This window comes from Eubalaena glacialis, chromosome 10 (genome assembly GCF_028564815.1).
Source record: "Eubalaena glacialis isolate mEubGla1 chromosome 10, mEubGla1.1.hap2.+ XY, whole genome shotgun sequence".
Lineage (NCBI taxonomy): Eukaryota > Metazoa > Chordata > Mammalia > Artiodactyla > Balaenidae > Eubalaena > Eubalaena glacialis.
In genome coordinates this window covers 35,395,429-35,408,657 of record NC_083725.1, presented here as the reverse complement: position 1 = coordinate 35,408,657, position 13,229 = coordinate 35,395,429, and positions in this window count along the sequence as shown.

Here is a 13,229-nt window from a genome sequence, read left to right as displayed (position 1 = left end):
ATCAGTCTCCAATTTCTAGGTTGACACGCAGCATACACGCAGGACCAGAGCTTACTGTCTCTACGCAGTGTTCTGGTACCGAAACGGTTGCTTAAGCAAAGTCCCTAGGAATGTTGGAAAGCTTACTAGCGTGAAACTAAAGCAGAACAGCGATGAAGGCCTCATGGAGCTGCTGCACGCCTCCCGTTTTGCCAGCATAATCAGGGCCTTACTTCGAGGCTAGTGCTCACATTGACTTTCACGTTTGGTATAGAGCAGAGCAGGGTGAGCTTCCAACTAGGAACTGGAAGCACAAGGTTTCTTTCGAGAAAACTCATTTTCTTCTATGAACCATGCCGGGTGTAAGTAAAAGCACGGTAACTACAGTGCTTTTCAGGTAGCTTCGGGGCCGCATCAACGGAGCTTTCATCATGGGAAAACTAGCCTTGTGCCATCAGTCTCTAATTTCTAGGTTGACACGCAGCATACACGCAGGAGCAGAGCTTCCTGGTTCTACGCAGTGTTCTGGTACTGAAACGGGTGCTGAAGCAAGTCCCCTAGGAGTGTTGAAAAGCTTACTACCTTGAAACTAAAGCAGAACAACGATGAAGGCCTCATGGAGCTGCTGCACGCCTCTCGTTTTGCAAGGATAATCAGGGCCTTACTTCGAAGCTTGGGCTCACGTTGACTTTCACTTTAGGTATAGCGCAGAGCAGGGTGAGCTTCCAACAAGGAACTGGAAACCCAAGGTTTCTTAGGAGAAAACTCATTTTCTTCTCTGAACCATGCCGGCAGTGAGGAAAACCCCGGCAACAACAATGCTTTTCAGGTAGCTTCGAGGCCGCATGAACGGAGCTTTCATAATGGCAAAAGAAGCCTTATGCCATCAGTCTCCAATTTCTAGGTTGACACGCAGCATACACGCAGGACCAGAGCTTACTGTCTCTACGCAGTGTTCTGGTACCGAAACGGTTGCTTAAGCAAAGTCCCTAGGAGTCTTGGAAAGCTTACTACCGTGAAACTAAAGCAGAACAGCGATGAAGGCCTCATGGAGCTGCTGCACGCCTCCCGTTTTGCCAGGATAATCAGGGCCTTACTTCGAGGCTAGTGCTCACATTGACTTTCACGTTTGGTATAGAGCAGAGCAGGGTGAGCTTCCAACTAGGAACTGGAAGCACAAGGTTTCTTTCGAGAAAACTCATTTTCTTCTATGTGCCATGCCAGCTGTAAGTAAAAGCACGGTAACAACAGTGGTTTTCAGGTAGCTTCGGGGCCGCATCAACGGCGCTTTCAAAACGGGAAAACTAGCCTTGTGCCGTCAGTCTCTAATTTCTAGGTTGACACGCAGCATACACGCAGGAGCAGAGCTTCCTGGTTCTACGCAGTGTTCTGGTACTGAAACGGGTGCTGAAGCAAAGTCCCTAGGAATGTTGGAAAGCTTACTACCGTGAAACTAAAGCAGAACAACGATGAAGGCCTCATGGAGCTGCTGCACGCCTCTCATTTTGCAAGGATAATCAGGGCCTTACTTCGAAGCTTGGGCTCACGTTGACTTTCACTTTAGGTATAGCGCAGAGCAGGGTGAGCTTCCAACAAGGAACTGGAAACCCAAGGTTTCTTAGGAGAAAACTCAGTTTCTTCTCAGAACCATGCCGGCAGTGAGGAAAACCCCGGCAACAACAATGCTTTTCAGGTAGCTTCGAGGCCGCATGAACGGAGCTTTCATAATGGGAAAAGAAGCCTTATGCCATTAGTCTCCAATTTCTAGGTTGACACGCAGCATACACGCAGGACCAGAGCTTACTGTCTCTACGCAGTGTTCTGGTACCGAAACGGTTGCTTAAGCAAAGTCCCTAGGAGTCTTGGAAAGCTTACTACCGTGAAACTAAAGCAGAACAGCGCTGAAGGCCTCATGGAGCTGCTGCACGCCTCCCGTTTTGCCAGCATAATCAGGGCCTTACTTCGAGGGTACTGCTCACATTGACTTTCACGTTTGGTATAGAGCAGAGCCGGGTGAGCTTCCAACTAGGAACTGGAAGCACAAGGTTTCTTTCGAGAAAACTCATTTTCTTCTATGTGCCATGCCAGCTGTAAGTAAAAGCACGGTAACAACAGTGCTTTTCAGGTAGCTTCGGGGCCGCATCAACGGAGCTTTCATAATGGGAAAACTAGCCTTGTGCCATCAGTCTCTAATTTCTAGGTTGACACGCAGCATACACGCAGGAGCAGAGCTTCCTGGTTCTACGCAGTGTTCTGGTACTGAAACGGGTGCTGAAGCAAGGCCCCTAGGAGTGTTGAAAAGCTTACTACCTTGAAACTAAAGCAGAACAACGATGAAGGCCTCATGGAGCTGCTGCACGCCTCTCGTTTTGCAAGGATAATCAGGGCCTTACTTCGAAGCTTGGGCTCACGTTGACTTTCACTTTAGGTATAGCGCAGAGCAGGGTGAGCTTCCAACAAGGAACTGGAAACCCAAGGTTTCTTAGGAGAAAACTCATTTTCTTCTCTGAACCATGCCGGCAGTGAGGAAAACCCCGGCAACAACAATGCTTTTCAGGTAGCTTCGAGGCCGCATGAACGGAGCTTTCATAATGGCAAAAGAAGCCTTATGCCATCAGTCTCCAATTTCTAGGTTGACACGCAGCATACACGCAGGACCAGAGCTTACTGTCTCTACGCAGTGTTCTGGTACCGAAACGGTTGCTTAAGCAAAGTCCCTAGGAGTCTTGGAAAGCTTACTACCGTGAAACTAAAGCAGAACAGCGATGAAGGCCTCATGGAGCTGCTGCACGCCTCCCGTTTTGCCAGGATAATCAGGGCCTTACTTCGAGGCTAGTGCTCACATTGACTTTCACGTTTGGTATAGAGCAGAGCAGGGTGAGCTTCCAACTAGGAACTGGAAGCACAAGGTTTCTTTCGAGAAAACTCATTTTCTTCTATGTGCCATGCCAGCTGTAAGTAAAAGCACGGTAACAACAGTGGTTTTCAGGTAGCTTCGGGGCCGCATCAACGGCGCTTTCAAAACGGGAAAACTAGCCTTGTGCCGTCAGTCTCTAATTTCTAGGTTGACACGCAGCATACAGGCAGGAGCAGAGCTTCCTGGTTCTACGCAGTGTTCTGGTACTGAAACGGGTGCTGAAGCAAAGTCCCTAGGAATGTTGGAAAGCTTACTACCGTGAAACTAAAGCAGAACAACGATGAAGGCCTCATGGAGCTGCTGCACGCCTCTCATTTTGCAAGGATAATCAGGGCCTTACTTCGAAGCTTGGGCTCACGTTGACTTTCACTTTAGGTATAGCGCAGAGCAGGGTGAGCTTCCAACAAGGAACTGGAAACCCAAGGTTTCTTAGGAGAAAACTCAGTTTCTTCTCAGAACCATGCCGGCAGTGAGGAAAACCCCGGCAACAACAATGCTTTTCAGGTAGCTTCGAGGCCGCATGAACGGAGCTTTCATAATGGGAAAAGAAGCCTTATGCCATCAGTCTCCAATTTCTAGGTTGACACGCAGCATACACGCAGGACCAGAGCTTACTGTCTCTACGCAGTGTTCTGGTACCGAAACGGTTGCTTAAGCAAAGTCCCTAGGAGTCTTGGAAAGCTTACTACCGTGAAACTAAAGCAGAACAGCGATGAAGGCCTCATGGAGCTGCTGCACGCCTCCCGTTTTGCCAGCATAATCAGGGCCTTACTTCGAGGCTACTGCTCACATTGACTTTCACGTTTGGTATAGAGCAGAGCCGGGTGAGCTTCCAACTAGGAACTGGAAGCACAAGGTTTCTTTCGAGAAAACTCATTTTCTTCTATGTGCCATGCCAGCTGTAAGTAAAAGCACGGTAACAACAGTGCTTTTCAGGTAGCTTCGGGGCCGCATCAACGGAGCTTTCATAATGGGAAAACTAGCCTTGTGCCATCAGTCTCTAATTTCTAGGTTGACACGCAGCATACACGCAGGAGCAGAGCTTCCTGGTTCTACGCAGTGTTCTGGTACTGAAACGGGTGCTGAAGCAAGGCCCCTAGGAGTGTTGAAAAGCTTACTACCTTGAAACTAAAGCAGAACAACGATGAAGGCCTCATGGAGCTGCTGCACGCCTCTCGTTTTGCAAGGATAATCAGGGCCTTACTTCGAAGCTTGGGCTCACGTTGACTTTCACTTTAGGTATAGCGCAGAGCAGGGTGAGCTTCCAACAAGGAACTGGAAACCCAAGGTTTCTTAGGAGAAAACTCATTTTCTTCTCTGAACCATGCCGGCAGTGAGGAAAACCCCGGCAACAACAATGCTTTTCAGGTAGCTTCGAGGCCGCATGAACGGAGCTTTCATAATGGCAAAAGAAGCCTTATGCCATCAGTCTCCAATTTCTAGGTTGACACGCAGCATACACGCAGGACCAGAGCTTACTGTCTCTACGCAGTGTTCTGGTACCGAAACGGTTGCTTAAGCAAAGTCCCTAGGAGTCTTGGAAAGCTTACTACCGTGAAACTAAAGCAGAACAGCGATGAAGGCCTCATGGAGCTGCTGCACGCCTCCCGTTTTGCCAGGATAATCAGGGCCTTACTTCGAGGCTAGTGCTCACATTGACTTTCACGTTTGGTATAGAGCAGAGCAGGGTGAGCTTCCAACTAGGAACTGGAAGCACAAGGTTTCTTTCGAGAAAACTCATTTTCTTCTATGTGCCATGCCAGCTGTAAGTAAAAGCACGGTAACAACAGTGGTTTTCAGGTAGCTTCGGGGCCGCATCAACGGCGCTTTCAAAACGGGAAAACTAGCCTTGTGCCGTCAGTCTCTAATTTCTAGGTTGACACGCAGCATACACGCAGGAGCAGAGCTTCCTGGTTCTACGCAGTGTTCTGGTACTGAAACGGGTGCTGAAGCAAAGTCCCTAGGAATGTTGGAAAGCTTACTACCGTGAAACTAAAGCAGAACAACGATGAAGGCCTCATGGAGCTGCTGCACGCCTCTCATTTTGCAAGGATAATCAGGGCCTTACTTCGAAGCTTGGGCTCACGTTGACTTTCACTTTAGGTATAGCGCAGAGCAGGGTGAGCTTCCAACAAGGAACTGGAAACCCAAGGTTTCTTAGGAGAAAACTCAGTTTCTTCTCAGAACCATGCCGGCAGTGAGGAAAACCCCGGCAACAACAATGCTTTTCAGGTAGCTTCGAGGCCGCATGAACGGAGCTTTCATAATGGGAAAAGAAGCCTTATGCCATCAGTCTCCAATTTCTAGGTTGACACGCAGCATACACGCAGGACCAGAGCTTACTGTCTCTACGCAGTGTTCTGGTACCGAAACGGTTGCTTAAGCAAAGTCCCTAGGAGTCTTGGAAAGCTTACTACCGTGAAACTAAAGCAGAACAGCGATGAAGGCCTCATGGAGCTGCTGCACGCCTCCCGTTTTGCCAGGATAATCAGGGCCTTACTTCGAGGCTAGTGCTCACATTGACTTTCACGTTTGGTATAGAGCAGAGCAGGGTGAGCTTCCAACTAGGAACTGGAAGCACAAGGTTTCTTTCGAGAAAACTCATTTTCTTCTATGTGCCATGCCAGCTGTAAGTAAAAGCACGGTAACAACAGTGGTTTTCAGGTAGCTTCGGGGCCGCATCAACGGCGCTTTCAAAACGGGAAAACTAGCCTTGTGCCGTCAGTCTCTAATTTCTAGGTTGACACGCAGCATACACGCAGGAGCAGAGCTTCCTGGTTCTACGCAGTGTTCTGGTACTGAAACGGGTGCTGAAGCAAGGCCCCTAGGAGTGTTGAAAAGCTTACTACCTTGAAACTAAAGCAGAACAACGATGAAGGCCTCATGGAGCTGCTGCACGCCTCTCGTTTTGCAAGGATAATCAGGGCCTTACTTCGAAGCTTGGGCTCACGTTGACTTTCACTTTAGGTATAGCGCAGAGCAGGGTGAGCTTCCAACAAGGAACTGGAAACCCAAGGTTTCTTAGGAGAAAACTCAGTTTCTTCTCAGAACCATGCCGGCAGTGAGGAAAACCCCGGCAACAACAATGCTTTTCAGGTAGCTTCGAGGCCGCATGAACGGAGCTTTCATAATGGCAAAAGAAGCCTTATGCCATCAGTCTCCAATTTCTAGGTTGACACGCAGCATACACGCAGGACCAGAGCTTACTGTCTCTACGCAGTGTTCTGGTACCGAAACGGTTGCTTAAGCAAAGTCCCTAGGAATGTTGGAAAGCTTACTAGCGTGAAACTAAAGCAGAACAGCGATGAAGGCCTCATGGAGCTGCTGCACGCCTCCCGTTTTGCCAGGATAATCAGGGCCTTACTTCGAGGCTAGTGCTCACATTGACTTTCACGTTTGGTATACAGCAGAGCAGGGTGAGCTTCCAACTAGGAACTGGAAGCACAATGTTTCTTTTGAGAAAACTCATTTTCTTCTATGAACCATGCCGGGTGTAAGTAAAAGCACGGTAACTACAGTGCTTTTCAGGTAGCTTCGGGGCCGCATCAACGGAGCTTTCATCATGGGAAAACTAGCCTTGTGCCATCAGTCTCTAATTTCTAGGTTGACACGCAGCATACACGCAGGAGCAGAGCTTCCTGGTTCTACGCAGTGTTCTGGTACTGAAACGGGTGCTGAAGCAAGGCCCCTAGGAGTGTTGAAAAGCTTACTACCTTGAAACTAAAGCAGAACAACGATGAAGGCCTCATGGAGCTGCTGCACGCCTCTCGTTTTGCAAGGATAATCAGGGCCTTACTTCGAAGCTTGGGCTCACGTTGACTTTCACTTTAGGTATAGCGCAGAGCAGGGTGAGCTTCCAACAAGGAACTGGAAACCCAAGGTTTCTTAGGAGAAAACTCATTTTCTTCTCTGAACCATGCCGGCAGTGAGGAAAACCCCGGCAACAACAATGCTTTTCAGGTAGCTTCGAGGCCGCATGAACGGAGCTTTCATAATGGCAAAAGAAGCCTTATGCCATCAGTCTCCAATTTCTAGGTTGACACGCAGCATACACGCAGGACCAGAGCTTACTGTCTCTACGCAGTGTTCTGGTACCGAAACGGTTGCTTAAGCAAAGTCCCTAGGAGTCTTGGAAAGCTTACTACCGTGAAACTAAAGCAGAACAGCGATGAAGGCCTCATGGAGCTGCTGCACGCCTCCCGTTTTGCCAGGATAATCAGGGCCTTACTTCGAGGCTAGTGCTCACATTGACTTTCACGTTTGGTATAGAGCAGAGCAGGGTGAGCTTCCAACTAGGAACTGGAAGCACAAGGTTTCTTTCGAGAAAACTCATTTTCTTCTATGTGCCATGCCAGCTGTAAGTAAAAGCACGGTAACAACAGTGGTTTTCAGGTAGCTTCGGGGCCGCATCAACGGCGCTTTCAAAACGGGAAAACTAGCCTTGTGCCGTCAGTCTCTAATTTGTAGGTTGACACGCAGCATACACGCAGGAGCAGAGCTTCCTGGTTCTACGCAGTGTTCTGGTACTGAAACGGGTGCTGAAGCAAGGCCCCTAGGAGTGTTGAAAAGCTTACTACCTTGAAACTAAAGCAGAACAACGATGAAGGCCTCATGGAGCTGCTGCACGCCTCTCATTTTGCAAGGATAATCAGGGCCTTACTTCGAAGCTTGGGCTCACGTTGACTTTCACTTTAGGTATAGCGCAGAGCAGGGTGAGCTTCCAACAAGGAACTGGAAACCCAAGGTTTCTTAGGAGAAAACTCATTTTCTTCTCAGAACCATGCCGGCAGTGAGGAAAACCCCGGCAACAACAATGCTTTTCAGGTAGCTTCGAGGCCGCATGAACGGAGCTTTCATAATGGCAAAAGAAGCCTTATGCCATCAGTCTCCAATTTCTAGGTTGACACGCAGCATACACGCAGGACCAGAGCTTACTGTCTCTACGCAGTGTTCTGGTACCGAAACGGTTGCTTAAGCAAAGTCCCTAGGAATGTTGGAAAGCTTACTACCGTGAAACTAAAGCAGAACAGCGATGAAGGCCTCATGGAGCTGCTGCACGCCTCCCGTTTTGCCAGGATAATCAGGGCCTTACTTCGAGGCTAGTGCTCACATTGACTTTCACGTTTGGTATAGAGCAGAGCAGGGTGAGCTTCCAACTAGGAACTGGAAGCACAAGGTTTCTTTCGAGAAAACTCATTTTCTTCTATGAAACATGCCGGGTGTAAGTAAAAGCACGGTAACTACAGTGCTTTTCATGGAGCTTCGGGGCCGCATCAAAGGAGCTTTCATAATGGGAAAACTAGCCTTGTGCCATCAGTCTCCAATTTCTAGGTTGACACGCAGCATACACGCAGGACCAGAGCTTACTGTCTCTACGCAGTGTTCTGGTACCGAAACGGTTGCTTAAGCAAAGTCCCTAGGAATGTTGGAAAGCTTACTACCGTGAAACTAAAGCAGAACAGCGATGAAGGCCTCATGGAGCTGCTGCACGCCTCCCGTTTTGCCAGGATAATCAGGGCCTTACTTCGAGGCTAGTGGTCACATTGACTTTCATGTTTGGTATAGAGCAGAGCAGGGTGAGCTTCCAACTAGGAACTGGAAGCACAAGGTTTCTTTCGAGAAAACTCATTTTCTTCTATGTGCCATGCCGGCTGTAAGAAAAACACGGTAACAACAGTGCTTTTCAGGTAGCTTCGAGGCCGCATGAATGGAGCTTTCAAAACGGGAAAACAAGCCTTGTGCCATCAGTCTCTAATTTCTAGGTTGACACGCAGCATACACGTAGGAGCAGAGCTTCCTGGTTCTACGCAGTGTTCTGGTATGAAACGGGTGCTGAAGCAAGTCCCCTAGGAGTGTTGAAAAGCTTACTACCTTGAAACTAAAGCAGAACAACGATGAAGGCCTCATGGAGCTGCTGCACGCCTCTCGTTTTGCAAGGATAATCAGGGCCTTACTTCGAAGCTTGGGCTCACGTTGACTTTCACTTTAGGTATAGCGCAGAGCAGGGTGAGCTTCCAACAAGGAACTGGAAACCCAAGGTTTCTTAGGAGAAAACTCAGTTTCTTCTCAGAACCATGCCGGCAGTGAGGAAAACCCCGGCAACAACAATGCTTTTCAGGTAGCTTCGAGGCCGCATGAACGGAGCTTTCATAATGGGAAAAGAAGCCTTATGCCATCAGTCTCCAATTTCTAGGTTGACACGCAGCATACACGCAGGAGCAGAGCTTCCTGGTTCTACGCAGTGTTCTGGTACTGAAACGGGTGCTGAAGCAAGTCCCCTAGGAGTGTTGAAAAGCTCACTACCTTGAAACTAAGGCAGAAAACGATGAAGGTCTCATGGAGCTGCTGCACGCCTCTCGTTTTGCAAGGATAATCAGGGCCTTACTTCGAAGCTTGGGCTCACGTTGACTTTCACTTTAGGTATAGCGCAGAACAGGGTGAGCTTCCAACAAAGAACTAGAAACCCAAGGTTTCTTAGGAGAAAACTCATTTTCTCCTCAGAACCATGCCGGCAGTGAGGAAAACCCCGGCAACAACAATGCTTTTCAGGTAGCTTCGAGGCCACATGAACGGAGCTTCCATAATGGGAAAAGAAGCCTTATGCCATCAGTCTCCAATTTCTAGGTTGACACGCAGCATACACGCAGGACCAGAGCTTACTGTCTCTACGCAGTGTTCTGGTACCGAAACGGTTGCTTAAGCAAAGTCCCTAGGAATGTTGGAAAGCTACTACCGTGAAACTAAAGCAGAACAGCGATGAAGGCCTCATGGAGCTGCTGCACGCCTCCCGTTTTGCCAGGATAATCAGGGCCTTACTTCGAGGCTAGAGCTCACATTGACTTTCACGTTTGGTATAGAGCAGAACAGGGTGAGCTTCCAACTAGGAACTGGTAGCACAAGGTTTCTTTCGAGAAAACTCATTTTCTTCTATGTGCCATGCCAGCTGTAAGTAAAAGCACGGTAACAACAGTGGTTTTCAGGTAGCTTCGGGGCCGCATCAACGGCGCTTTCAAAACGAGAAAACTAGCCTTGTGCCGTCAGTCTCTAATTTCTAGGTTGACACGCAGCATACACGCAGGAGCAGAGCTTCCTGGTTCTACGCAGTGTTCTGGTACTGAAACGGGTGCTGAAGCAAGGCCCCTAGGAGTGTTGAAAAGCTTACTACCTTGAAACTAAAGCAGAACAACGATGAAGGCCTCATGGAGCTGCTGCACGCCTCTCATTTTGCAAGGATAATCAGGGCCTTACTTCGAAGCTTGGGCTCACGTTGACTTTCACTTTAGGTATAGCGCAGAGCAGGGTGAGCTTCCAACAAGGAACTGGAAACCCAAGGTTTCTTAGGAGAAAACTCAGTTTCTTCTCAGAACCATGCCGGCAGTGAGGAAAACCCCGGCAACAACAATGCTTTTCAGGTAGCTTCGAGGCCGCATGAACGGAGCTTTCATAATGGGAAAAGAAGCCTTATGCCATCAGTCTCCAATTTCTAGGTTGACACGCAGCATACACGCAGGACCAGAGCTTACTGTCTCTACGCAGTGTTCTGGTACCGAAATGGTTGCTTAAGCAAAGTCCCTAGGAGTCTTGGAAAGCTTACTACCGTGAAACTAAAGCAGAACAGCGATGAAGGCCTCATGGAGCTGCTGCACGCCTCCCGTTTTGCCAGGATAATCAGGGCCTTACTTCGAGGCTAGTGCTCACATTGACTTTCACGTTTGGTATAGAGCAGAGCAGGGTGAGCTTCCAACTAGGAACTGGAAGCACAAGGTTTCTTTCGAGAAAACTCATTTTCTTCTATGTGCCATGCCAGCTGTAAGTAAAAGCACGGTAACAACAGTGGTTTTCAGGTAGCTTCGGGGCCGCATCAACGGCGCTTTCAAAACGGGAAAACTAGCCTTGTGCCGTCAGTCTCTAATTTCTAGGTTGACACGCAGCATACACGCAGGAGCAGAGCTTCCTGGTTCTACGCAGTGTTCTGGTACTGAAACGGGTGCTGAAGCAAGGCCCCTAGGAGTGTTGAAAAGCTTACTACCTTGAAACTAAAGCAGAACAACGATGAAGGCCTCATGGAGCTGCTGCACGCCTCTCATTTTGCAAGGATAATCAGGGCCTTACTTCGAAGCTTGGGCTCACGTTGACTTTCACTTTAGGTATAGCGCAGAGCAGGGTGAGCTTCCAACAAGGAACTGGAAACCCAAGGTTTCTTAGGAGAAAACTCATTTTCTTCTCAGAACCATGCCGGCAGTGAGGAAAACCCCGGCAACAACAATGCTTTTCAGGTAGCTTCGAGGCCGCATGAACGGAGCTTTCATAATGGGAAAAGAAGCCTTATGCCATCAGTCTCCAATTTCTAGGTTGACACGCAGCATACACGCAGGACCAGAGCTTACTGTCTCTACACAGTGTTCTGGTACCGAAACGGTTGCTTAAGCAAAGTCCCTAGGAGTCTGGAAAGCTTACTACCGTGAAACTAAAGCAGAACAGCGATGAAGGCCTCATGGAGCTGCTGCACGCCTCCCGTTTTGCCAGGATAATCAGGGCCTTACTTCGAGGCTAGTGCTCACATTGACTTTCACGTTTGGTATAGAGCAGAGCAGGGTGAGCTTCCAACTAGGAACTGGAAGCACAAGGTTTCTTTCGAGAAAACTCATTTTCTTCTATGTGCCATGCCAGCTGTAAGTAAAAGCACGGTAACAACAGTGGTTTTCAGGTAGCTTCGGGGCCGCATCAACGGCGCTTTCAAAACGGGAAAACTAGCCTTGTGCCGTCAGTCTCTAATTTCTAGGTTGACACGCAGCATACACGCAGGAGCAGAGCTTCCTGGTTCTACGCAGTGTTCTGGTACTGAAACGGGTGCTGAAGCAAGGCCCCTAGGAGTGTTGAAAAGCTTACTACCTTGAAACTAAAGCAGAACAACGATGAAGGCCTCATGGAGCTGCTGCACGCCTCTCATTTTGCAAGGATAATCAGGGCCTTACTTCGAAGCTTGGGCTCACGTTGACTTTCACTTTAGGTATAGCGCAGAGCAGGGTGAGCTTCCAACAAGGAACTGGAAACCCAAGGTTTCTTAGGAGAAAACTCATTTTCTTCTCAGAACCATGCCGGCAGTGAGGAAAACCCCGGCAACAACAATGCTTTTCAGGTAGCTTCGAGGCCGCATGAACGGAGCTTTCATAATGGCAAAAGAAGCCTTATGCCATCAGTCTCCAATTTCTAGGTTGACACGCAGCATACACGCAGGACCAGAGCTTACTGTCTCTACGCAGTGTTCTGGTACCGAAACGGTTGCTTAAGCAAAGTCCCTAGGAATGTTGGAAAGCTTACTAGCGTGAAACTAAAGCAGAACAGCGATGAAGGCCTCATGGAGCTGCTGCACGCCTCCCGTTTTGCCAGCATAATCAGGGCCTTACTTCGAGGCTAGTGCTCACATTGACTTTCACGTTTGGTATACAGCAGAGCAGGGTGAGCTTCCAACTAGGAACTGGAAGCACAAAGTTTCTTTTGAGAAAACTCATTTTCTTCTATGAACCATGCCGGGTGTAAGTAAAAGCACGGTAACTACAGTGCTTTTCAGGTAGCTTCGGGGCCGCATCAACGGAGCTTTCATCATGGGAAAACTAGCCTTGTGCCATCAGTCTCTAATTTCTAGGTTGACACGCAGCATACACGCAGGAGCAGAGCTTCCTGGTTCTACGCAGTGTTCTGGTACTGAAACGGGTGCTGAAGCAAGGCCCCTAGGAGTGTTGAAAAGCTTACTACCTTGAAACTAAAGCAGAACAACGATGAAGGCCTCATGGAGCTGCTGCACGCCTCTCATTTTGCAAGGATAATCAGGGCCTTACTTCGAAGCTTGGGCTCACGTTGACTTTCACTTTAGGTATAGCGCAGAGCAGGGTGAGCTTCCAACAAGGAACTGGAAACCCAAGGTTTCTTAGGAGAAAACTCATTTTCTTCTCAGAACCATGCCGGCAGTGAGGAAAACCCCGGCAACAACAATGCTTTTCAGGTAGCTTCGAGGCCGCATGAACGGAGCTTTCATAATGGGAAAAGAAGCCTTATGCCATCAGTCTCCAATTTCTAGGTTGACACGCAGCATACACGCAGGACCAGAGCTTACTGTCTCTACGCAGTGTTCTGGTACCGAAACGGTTGCTTAAGCAAAGTCCCTAGGAATGTTGGAAAGCTTACTACCGTGAAACTAAAGCAGAACAGCGATGAAGGCCTCATGGAGCTGCTGCACGCCTCCCGTTTTGCCAGGATAATCAGGGCCTTACTTCGAGGCTAGTGCTCACATTGACTTTCATGTTTGGTATAGAGCAGAGCAGGGTGAGCTTCC